Genomic DNA, 12,263 nt, shown 5'->3' with positions numbered 1-12,263 from the left:
TTTCATCTCTCTGGAATTAAACAGGGCAAAGGTGCTATAAACACACTCAAATCACCATTGTATACTTAGTTAATGACACTCTGCCTGACATGGGCCTGCATCGCTGACCTTAACCACCTTCTATATCAGGAGAAAATGAAGATAATTATGGCTATTTTTCTACCTGCTTTCAACCCTCACTGAATGATGGATGTCATGTTCAGAGGGGAAAAGTTCAGGGTGGGCATAGGCATGGGAAATTTGTGGTCTCAAAAATCTCGGTTTAGGCCATTCATAAAAAACATGTATGCCATTTAATTCTCTTTCTCACTATTTTATTTATCTTTTATCTCTTTTTCTCATTCAGAAACAGAAACAAATGTATGAAAGCACTAATCGCCTTCTGGAACAGGTATAAAAGGAAACACAATATGGATTACACAGTTGAAAGGCCTTCTTATGACTTGATAAAAAAAGAGATATAGTAAAAAGAAAAGCTGACATGAAAAGCATGCTTGAAGGATAAAATACACATATTGGAAAATATAAAATATTGTGTCTCCTTGAAATATCCTTTTTATTATTTTGCAAAACCAGGATCAGAAATATGTACCATATTTATATGAAATGCTATTATGTAGAAATTAAATTATATTAAAAGTATTACACTAGCTTTTGTCTCTATTTTTAAACCATAAATTAAATAATGATTTTATGACTAAATCTCTTATAATTTTGGCAATTTTTTTCTATGATTTTTGGAATGAAGATTTCATAGAGTTACAAATAAGAATTCAGCTACTTTACATAGAAAACCCTAAGGACTCAACCCCAAAACTCCTTGAACTGATTAATAAATTCAGCAAAGTAGCAGGATATAAGATTAACATTCAGAAGTCAGTGGCATTTCTGTATACCAGCAATGAAATATTAGAAAAGGAATACAAAAATACGATACCTTTTAAAATTGCACCTCACAAAATCAAATACCTCGGAATACACCTGACCAAGGAGGTAAAGGACCTATATGCCAAGAACTATAAAACTTTAATCGAAGAAATCAAAGAAGATGTAAAGAAATGGAAAGATATTCCATGTTCCTGGATTGGGAAAATCAATATTGTAAAAATGGCCATACTACCCAAAGCAATCTACAGGTTCAATGCAATCCCTATCAAATTACCCATGACATTTTTCACAGAACTAGAACAAACAATCCAAACATTTATATGGAACCACAAAAGACCCAGAATCGCCAAAGCAATCCTGAGAAACAAAAACCAAGCAGGAGGCATAACTCTCCCAGACTTCAAGAAATACTACAAAGCCACAGTCATCAAAACAGTGTGGTACTGGTACCAAAACAGACAGACAGACCAATGGAACAGAATAGAGAATCCGGAAATAAACCCTGACACCTATGGTCAATTAATCTTTGACAAGGGAGGCAAGAACATAAAATGGGAAAAAGACACTCTATTCAGCAAGCATTGCTGGGAAACCTGGACAGCTGCATGCAAAGCAATGAAGCTAGAACACACCCTCACACCATGCACAAAAATAAACTCCAAATGGCTGAAAGACTTAAATATACGACAGGACACCATCAAACTCCTAGAAGAAAACATAGGCAAAACACTCTCGGACATCCACATCATGAATATTTTCTCAGGTCAGTCTCCCAAAGCAATAGAAATTAGAGCAAAAATAAACCCATGGGACTTCATCAAACTGAAAAGCTTTTGCACAGCAAAGGAAACCCAAAAGAAAACAAAAAGACAACTTCCAGAATGGGAGAAAATAGTTTCAAATGATGCAACTGACAAGGGCTTAATCTCTAGAATATATAAACAACTTATACAACTCAACAGCAAAAAAGCCAATCAATCAATGGAAAAATGGGCAAAAGACCTGAATAGACTGTTCTCCAAGGAAGATATACAGATGGCCAACAAACACATGGAAAAATGCTCAACATTGCTGATTATAAGAGAAATGCAAATCAAAACTACCATGAGATACCACCTCACACCAGTCAGAATGGCCATCATTAATAAGTCCACAAATAACAAGTGTTGGAGGGGCTGTGGAGAAAAGGGATCCCTCCTGTGCTACTGGTGGGAATGTAAACTGGTACAGCCACTATGGAGAACAGTTTGGAGACACCTTAGAAATCTATACATAGAACTTCCATATGACCCCACAATCCCACTCTTGGGCATCTATCCGGACAAACCTCTACTTAAAAGAGACACGTGTACCCGCATGTTCATTGCAGCGCTATTCACAATAGCCAAGACATGGAAACAACCCAAATGTCCATCAACAGATGACTGGATTTGGAAGATGTGGTATATACACACAATGGAATACGACTCAGCCATAAAAAAACAGAAAATAATGCCATTTGCAGCAACATGGATGGAACTAGAGACTCTCATACTGAGTGAAATGAGCCAGAAAGACAAAGACAAATACTGTATGATATCACTTATAACTGGAATCTAATATCCAGCACAAATGAACATCTCCTCAGAAAAGAAAATCATGGACTTGGAGAAGAGACTTGTGGCTGCCTGATGGGAGGGGGAGGGAGTGGGAGGGATCGGGAGCTTGGGCTTATCAGACACAACTTAGAATAGATTTACAAGGAGATCCTGCTGAATAGCATTGAGAACTTTGTCTAGATACTCATGTTGCAACAGAAGAAAGGGTGGGGGAAAAAATGTAATTGTAATGTATACATGTAAGGATAACCTGACCCCCTTGCTGTACAGTGGGAAAATAAAAAAAATTATAAAAAAAAAAAAAAGGAATTCAGCTACTTAAGGTGAACAAACATCAAAGAATTTAGTATATGTGGTTTTGCACTCATGAAGAAACATGTATTTATCACATAAAAGCAGAAGACAATTAATGATTATTCTGGCATAAAACACTAATGCTTATTTTTGAAAATTAAAATCATAAAATGGTACCTTCACATTTAAATTCATTAGCATTTTATTAATTGAAAGATGAGGCTTGTCTTTCATTTCTCTTTCTTCCTGGACAGGGATCATGGCTGCTAACCTCTGTCAGCTGTAGCAGCACTGCTGTGGGGCCCTTTCTCTTCCCCTCCTGGCAGAAGAGTCATCATCCCAGCAGGTGTTCTTGGACTTGAAAAAGCAAAGGACAGTACCTATGTCTTGAATATTTAGAAAAAGAGACAGGCATATCTTCAGTTCTGAATCTTGACTGAATAATGTGTCAGAAGTGAAGTTATAGGTCAGGTTGACTTGTTAAATGCAGAATATTTTCCCTTAGTTATTAGAGTACTAATCAGATATAGGTTTATTTAATTTTTTTTCCAATATCAATCACAGCAGTTACTCTATACTCTTCTTTTTTGTTGTCCAATAAAAAGTATAAATTTTCAAGCCAGTCAAAATATACAAAACTTTACAAGTTGTAGCTATTAGTTGATGTATGGTCTTTTTACCACACCTAGCCCTAAACTGCTGCTATCCTGAGAAGGGTAATTCAGCCATGGTGTTAAATTGCTGCCTGGCTAAGTGTTCTTTGAAGAAGAACGTGGCTTTGAGCAGCCATGGGCCATTATGACTTAAATGCACACGAAGGTCATCTAAACTTGGCTTAATCTTTCCCCCATTTTCCACAGTCTATTTAACAATCACTACCATTGACATTCATACTTTCTTCTACCTTCTTTGGGGCTTGGTCTGACCTCACCAAAGTAGAGCCAGCCTGTTGCAGTGTGGCCAGGGAGAGCTCCTGTCTGCTCTCACTGAAGAGTGACTAGTTTAAGGAAAAAAAAAAAAAAAAAAAAAAAGGAATGAAAGAAACAATAATATTTTGACTGTCAGAGCAGTCCAGGAATGCTAAGGAATTTACTGAATGAGTTTTTGAAGAGCACTCCAGCAGACTTTTAAGTATATACTAATCCATTCTTAAAATTCTGGTAAATGTATCTATTTGGACTGGCCAGTCTTTTTCTGATCTTGAATAATTGTGGTTTGTTTATTTATTTTGCCAAGATAACAGCAGGTCAAGTAAAAAACAAATCTGGGCTTAGTAAGGCAAGATTTTATCAGGAAAGATTTTGTAAGTGGGGGGGGGGATTGTAATAGGAAGAAGTCTCTGTCCCTAGATCTTCCAGTGCCTGAAGGGGCAGGCAGGATAGGGTGTTTCTCTTTTTAGGGAGGAGTAACCACAGTGACAAAGGACTAGGTGTGTGAAAGTGGGACAAAAGGGTGGCATATAGGATAGTAGACCAGAAAATATTTTACAAGAGCTGCATATGCTAAGGAGGGGCTGTTTGCTGGCTCTGTCTGAAGGTGATTCAAAGTTCCTTCTGGGGAAGGAGAGGGACTTAACAGAAGTTTGGGTAACAAGCATTATGTTCTGATTGAGTGGTGATGACAGTGGACCAGCCAGTGATTGATTAGACAAAAAATGGGAATTGGAGGGTCTGTGTCTGACCTTCTAGGTAAATAAACGAAGAGTACATCAAATTTTTTAAAAATTTTAAACATCACCACCAACTTTTAAAAGTTTTCATAGCTTGAATATAAAGGAGATATTAAATTAAAATAATATATGATGAAAATAACATTATTTTAAAAATATAAAAACTCGAATACCAGTTTTCTAGAAGTCAAAATGAAGTCCCTGAGATTCTTGTATCTGTGCATAGAGTCACCCAGAATGGGATTGCTACATAAAGCAGACAAAAACAGGTGTTTCTTTGATTTAAAATATGTAATCAGCATGGCCATTACTGACATGATTTTCTATAATGATGAATAAATCTTGGTAACATTTCCAAACAAACAAACACACAACAAGCAATCTTCTCTAAATGTAAAAGTTAGCAGCATTCCTGGATGATGCATTTCTGTTGAAACCATGTGAAAATGTCTGTTCCCCTGTATAAAACATAGTGGATGTAGTGAGATTGCCAGGCTCACATAAGTACTACCAGTTGTTTCACATACATAAAAGCAGGAGAAGGGTGTGGGTGTGGGTGGGATTCTTCCTATGGGGAACTGAACAAGATAGGTTTCATTATCCTCTCAGCTTCACTAAATGTTAGACAAGGTTTTTCCTGACTTTAGGACCCTAACCTTTGTGTTCTGAGACCATTTACTTTAGAAAATTTGCAATTGTAAATTCTTTCTCTGCTCTTTGAAATTTGTCTTCTTAAATCCTCTTTCTGGTTTTAAAATCTAGTTTCTCAAGGACCTGGGGCCATCCTCTTTGCAATGAAATCCTCAAAGATTTCCCCCCACCCCCTGAACCCCATCTTCCATTGGGAAGCTCTACCATAGGGTAGGAGCCTAATTTGAAAAAGTGACATTTAGCAAACACAGATGGCCTCATCATATTGGCCTTTACTGTGCTCCAGTACTTTTCCACTAGCTCACACAGTGCTTAAAAACATTTCCACTTTTGGTTTCAAATAAGTTAAGATCAATCTCTCCATCTCATGGCAAAAGTCTTCTTGCCAATTTAAATGGACCGTCTTGAAGATTGCAATATACCCACATCCCAGTTTCTGCCCACTGAAGTTCAGCCACTTCTCCCACTTCCAGTATAACCAAAATTCTCCTTCTGTACCTGGTGTGATTCCCTGGAGATCCATTGATGTAAAGTCTAAGTATCTAAGACGTGTAGACTAGAGTTTATAATCTGTTTCCATATCAGTTATTTGCATGTAATCCAGAGAAAATTCCTTAAACTCTTTAAGGTTTAGTTTTCTGTACTTTATAAATACATAGTAATGATGCCCCCCACACACATATGACTAATCCAAACACACCTTATGTCTTAGAACCATCTTATAAGTAAATTATACAGTGTAATCATAGAATACTTTTTTTCAAGTTATCTAAATTCAACTACTTTGAGAAGGAGAAATAAACTGAGAACACACAGAGACTTGTCTGGAAGCAGGTGATTATAGGTTTCCTAGACCTCCTGTAGAAAACTATTGAAGAGCTAATTAAGGGCCAAAGAAAACATTGTCCAACAAAACACTAGATGTAACTGGGAGAAAGAGGCAAAACAACAAACAGAAGAAGGGTGAAAGCTTGGTGATTTTACTAAATAATTTTAATTTTTTAACTTTTTTGATTACTCAATGAATTTTTTTGAAATTATTTTTAATTTCCCCAATACATTATTTTTTTTTCTATTGTACAGCTTGGTGGCCTAGTTACACATATATGTATACATTCTTTTTTCTCCCATTATCATGCTCCATCATAAGTGACTAGACATAATTCACAGTGCTACAAAGCAGGATCTCATCGCTAATCCATTTACATTTGTACAATGTTCATCACAACCCAATTTTATAGCATTTCCATCCCAAACCCCCAGTCCATCCCCCAACCCCCAACCTGTCACATTTGGAAACCATAAGTTTTTCAAAGTCTGTGAGTTAGAATCTGCTCTGCAAAGAATTTCATTGTGTCCTTTTTTTTAAGATTCCACATAAGTGATAGCAAATGATGTTGGTATCTCTCTCTCTAACTTCACTTAGTGTGATAATTTCTAGGTCCATCCATGTTGCTGGAAATGCCATTATTTCTTTCCTTTTAATGGCTAAGTAATATTCCATTGTGTATATGGACATTTAGGTTGTTTCCATGTTTTGGCCATTGTATATAGTGCTGCAAAGAACATTGGAGTACATGTATCTCTTTGAGTCATGGTTTTTTTCTGGATAGATGCCCAGGAGTAGGATTGCTGGATCAAATGGTAATTCTATTTTTTAGTTTTCTGAGGAATTTCCACACTGTTTTCCACAGTGGTTGCACCAATTTACATTCCCACCAACAGTGTAATAAGGTTTCCTTTCTCCACACCTTCTCCAGCATTTATTGTTTATAGACTTTTTGATGATGGCCATTCTGGCCAGTGTAAGGTGGTACCTCATAGTGGTTTAGATTTGCATTTGTATAATAATTAGTGATGTTAAACATGTTTTCCATGTGTTTTTTGGTCATTCTTCTTTGAAAATCGTCTGTTTAGATCTGCCCAAATTTTTATGGGCTTGCTTCTTTTTTCAGTCTTGACCTGCAGAAGGTGTTTATAAATTTTGGAGATTAATCCCTTGTCAGTCACTTCATTTGCAAATATTTTCTCCCATTCTGTGGGTTGTCTTTTCATTTTGTTTAGGGTTTCCTTTGTTGTGCAGAAACTTTGAAGTTTAATTAAGTCCCATTTGTTTATTTTTGTTTTTATTGTCATTACTCTAAGAGGTGGATCTGAGAAGATATTGCTGTGGTTTATGTCAGAGTTTGGCCTTTGTTTTCCTCTAAGAGTTTTATAGTATCTGGTCTTATATTTAGGTCTTTAATCCATTTTGAGTTTATTTTTGTGTATGGTATTAGAAAGTGTTCTAATTTTATTCTTTTAAATGTGGCTGTCCATTTTTCCCAGCACCACTTATTGAGTGGACTGTCTTTTCTCCATTGCATAGTCTTGCCTCCTTTGTCATAGATTAGTTGACTGTTGGTGCATGGGTTTACTTCTGGGTTTTCTATCCTGTTTCACTGATCTGTATTTCTGTCTTTGTGCCAGTACCATGTGGTTTTGATGACTGTTGCTTTATACTACAAAGTCTGAAATCAGGGAACCTGATTCCTTCAGCTCCACGTTTCTTTCTCAGGATGGCTTTGACTATTCTGGGTCTTTTGTGCTTGCAAACATACTAGAATATTTTGATATACTTCTGTGAAAAATGTCCTTGGTAATCTGATATGGATTGCATTGAATCTGTAGATTGCCTTGGGTAGTACAGTCATTCTGATATATTGATTCTTCCAATCCAAGAGCATGGTATGTCTTTCTGTCTGTTTGTATCATCTTTGATTTCTTTCATCAGTGTCTTATTGTTTTCAGAGTACAGATTTTTGTCTCTAGGTATATTTATTCCTAAGTATTTTTTTCATTTTTATACCATGGTAAATGGGATCATTTCCTTAATTTCTCTTTCTGAAATTCAGTCGGTTTCTGCGTATGAATTTTATATCCTGCGACTTTGCCAAATTCGTTGATGACTAATAGTTTTCTGGTAGCCTCTCTAGGTACAGTATCATGTCATCAAATAGTGATAGTTTTACTTTTTCCTTTCCAATTTGGATTCCTTTTATTCCTTTTACTTCTCTGATTGCCTTGGCTATGACTTCAAAAACTATGTTGAATAGTAGAGGCTAGAGCAGACATCCTTGTCTTGTTCCTGACCTCAGTGGGAATTCTTTCAGCTTTTCACCATTGAGAATGATGTTAGCTCTCAGTCTGTCATTTACAGCCTTTATGATGTTGAGGTAGGTTCCCTCTACACCCATTTTCTGAAGGGTTTTTATCATAAATAGTTTTTGGATTTTGTCAAGGATTTTTCTGCATCTATTGAGAGAATCATACGTTTTTATTCTTCAGTTTGTTAATGAGGTGTACCATAATGATTGACTTGCAGATATTGAAGAACCCTTGCATCCCTGGTATAAATCCCACTTGATCATGATATTCAATCCTTTTAATGTATTTTTGGATTCACTTTGCTAGTATTATGTTGAGGAATTTTGTATCTATTTTCATCAGTGAAATTGGCCTTTAATTTTCTTTTTTGTGGTATCTTTGGTTTTGGTATCAGGGTGATGGTGGCCTCCTATAATGAGTTTGGGAGTGTTCCTTCCTCTGCAATTTATTGGAATAGTTTCAGAAGTATAGGTGTTAGCTATTCTCTAAATGTTTGACAGAATTCGCCCATGAAGCCATCTGGTCCTGGACGCTTGTTTGTTGGAAGTTTTTTAATCACACTTTCAATTTCAGTATTTGTTATTCGGCTGTTAATCTTTTCTATTTTGTCTTGGTTTAGTATTAGAAGATTGCACTTTTCTAAGAATTGGTCCATTTCTACTAGTTTTTCCATTTTATAGGCCTCTAGTTGCACATGGTAGTGTCTTATGGCCCTTTGTATTTCTGTGATGTCTGTTGTAACTTCTCCTTATTCATTTCTAATTTTATTGATTTGAGTCCTCTCTCTTTTTCTTGATAAGTCTCCTAAGTGTTTATCAATTTTGTTGTCCTTTTCAAAGAAACAGCTTTTAGTTTCATTTATCTTTTCTATGGTTTTCTTTGTTCTCTTTCATTGATTTCTGCTCTGATCTTTATGATTTGTTTCCTTCTGCTAACTTTAAGTCTTGTTGGTTCTTCTCTCTCTAGCAGCTTTAGATGTAAAGTAAATTATTTACTTGAGCTTTTTCTTGTTTCCTGAGGTAGACTTATATTGCTATGAACTTGCCTCTTAGAACTGATTTTGCTGCATTCTGTAGGTTTTGGAGTGTCATATCTTTGTTGTCATTTGCTTTTAGGTATTTTTTAATTTCCTCCTTGATTTCCTAAGTGATCCATTGTTTTTGTTTAGTAGCATTTTGTTTGGTATCCATATGTCTGGTTTTTTGCAGTTTTTTTCTTGTTGATTTCCAGCCCTATAGTGTTATGGTCGGAAAAGATGCTTGATGTGATTTCAATTTTCTTAAAGTTATCAAGAAGATTTATGGCAAAGAAAGCAATCAATACTACAGAATGTTCTGTGCATTCTTTTTTTTTTTTTGTCTTTTTGCTATTTTTTGGGCCACTCTTGCGGCATATGGAGGTTCCCAGGCTAGGGGTCTAATTGGAGCTGTCGCCACCGGCCTACGCCAGAGCCACAGCAACGCGGGATCCAAGCCATGTCTGCAACCTACACCACAGCTCACAGCAATGCTGGATCCTTAACCCACTGAGCAAGGGCAGGGAGCGAACCCACAACCTCATGGTTCCTAGTCGGATTCATCAACCACTGCGCCATGACGGGAACTCCTGTTCTGTGCATTCTTTAAAAGAATGTGTATTCTACTGCCTTTGGATGGATTGTCCTATACATATCTCTTAAGTCCACCTGGTCTAATGCTTCATTCAGGACCTGTGTTTCCTTGTTGATTTTCTGTCTGGATGATCTGTCCATTGCTGTAAGTTGGGTGTTAAGTCTTCGGCTATTATTGTATTAGTTTCAATTTCTCCTGTTAAGGTTGTTAGCAGTGGTCTATTATATTGAGCTGATCCTATGTTGGGTGCATATTCATTTATAATTTTAATATCTTCTTCTTGGATTGATCTTTGATCATTATGTAATATCCCTAATTTTCTTTTATAATATTCTTTATTTTAAGGTCTATTTTGTCTCATATGAGTGTTGTTGCTCCAGCTTTCTTTTAATTCCCGTTTGCATGGAGTATTTCCTTCCATCCCCTCACTTTCAATTTGTATGTGTCCCTAGAAGTGAAGTGGGTCTCTTTAAGACCGCATATATATGGATCTTGTTTTTGTATCCATTAAGCCAGTCTATGTCTTTGGGTTGGGGCTTTTAGTCCATTTACATTTAAGGTAATTATGGATGTGTATGTTCTTATTTCCATTTTAACTCTTTTGTATTTGTTTTTGTTGCTCTTTTTTCTTCCCTTCTCTTGTTCTCTCCTCTTGTGGTTTGATGACTCTCTTTAGTGCTGTATTTGAGTTGACTTTTCTTATTTGTGTGTGTATCAATTGTGGACTTTTGGGTTGCAGTTACCCTGAAGTTTTGATATAGGAGTATATATATATATATAAGTTTTTTTTAAGTTGTTGATCTCTTAATTGCAAATGCACCTCCAATGTCCTGCATTTGTACCCTCCTCTTCTCACGATTTCTGATTTGGGTAGCATATTTGTGTGTGGATGATTTCCTACCTTTACTGTATATATACCTTTACTGGTGAGTCTTGTCGTTTATGGTATTTTCTTTTTTTCTAGGTGTGGACTTTTCTTTTCTGCCTAGAGAAATTCCTTTAGTATTTGTTGTAAAGCTGGTTTAATGTTGCTGAATTCTCTTAGCTTATCTGTAAAGCTTTTGATTTCTCCTTCAAATCTGAATAAGAGTCTTGCTGGATAAAGTAATCTTGAGTGGAGGTTTTTTCCTTACATCACATTAAGTATATCGTGTCCCTCCTTTCTGGCCTACTGAGTTTCTGTTGAAAAATTTGCTGATAACCTTCTCAGGGTTCCCTTATATGTTATTTGTTTCTCTTCCTTAGCTGCTTTTAATATTTCTCTTTGACTTTAATTTTGGTTAGTTTGATTAATATGTGTCTTGGGGTGTTCCTCCTTGGATTCATTTTATATGGTACTCATTGTGCTTCCTGGATTTGAGTGAGTTGTCCCTTTCCCATATTAGGGGAATTTTTGGCTATTACCTCTTTAACTATTTTTTTTTTTGTCCTTTTCTCTCTTTTCCTTCTGGCACCCCTATAATATGAATGTCAGTGCATTTAATATTGTTCCAGAGTTCCCTGAGACTCTCTTCATTACTTTTTAATCTTTTTTCTCTTTTCTGTTCTGCATCAGTGATTTCCACTAGTGTCTCCTCCATCTTGTTTATTCATTCTTCTGCCTCCTGTATTCTGCTGTGGTTGCTTCTAATGAATTTTGTTATTTCAGTTATTTTGTTATCTCTACTTGCCTAACTTTTATTTATTTTTTTTATTTTATTTTTTCCTGCTGTACAGCATGGGGATCAAGTTATACTTACATGTATACATTTTTTCCCCCATGCTTTGTTCTGTTGCAATATGAGTATCTAGACATAGTTCTCAATGCTACTCAGCAGGATCTCCTTGTAAATCTATTCTAAGTTGTGTCTGATAAGCCCAAGCTCCCATCCCTCCCACTCCCTCCCCCTCCCATCAGGCAGCCACAAGTCTCTTCTCCAAGTCCATGATTTTCTTTTCTGAGGAGATGTTCATTTGTGCTGGATATTAGATTCCAGTTATAAGTGATATCATACGGTATTTGTCTTTGTCTTTCTGGCTCATTTCACTCAGTATGAGAGTCTCTAGTTCTATCCATGTTGCTGCAAATGGCATTATGTCATTCTTTTTTATGGCTGAGTAGTATTCCATTGTGTGTATATACCACATCTTCCAAATCCAGTCATCTGTTGATGGACATTTGGGTTGTTTCCATGTCTTGGCTATTGTGAATAGCGCTGCAATGAACATGCGGGTACACGTGTCTCTTTTAAGTAGAGGTTTGTCCGGATAGATGCCCAAGAGTGGGATTGTGGGGTCATATGGAAGTTCTATGTATAGATTTCTAAGGTGTCTCCAAACTGTTCTCCATAGTGGCTGTACCAGTTTACATTCCCACCAGCAGCACAGGAGGGATCCCTTTTCTCCACAGCCCCTCCAACACTTGTT

Source organism: Sus scrofa, chromosome 11 (assembly GCF_000003025.6).
Source record: "Sus scrofa isolate TJ Tabasco breed Duroc chromosome 11, Sscrofa11.1, whole genome shotgun sequence".
NCBI lineage: Eukaryota > Metazoa > Chordata > Mammalia > Artiodactyla > Suidae > Sus > Sus scrofa.
This window is presented reverse-complemented; position numbering follows the sequence as displayed.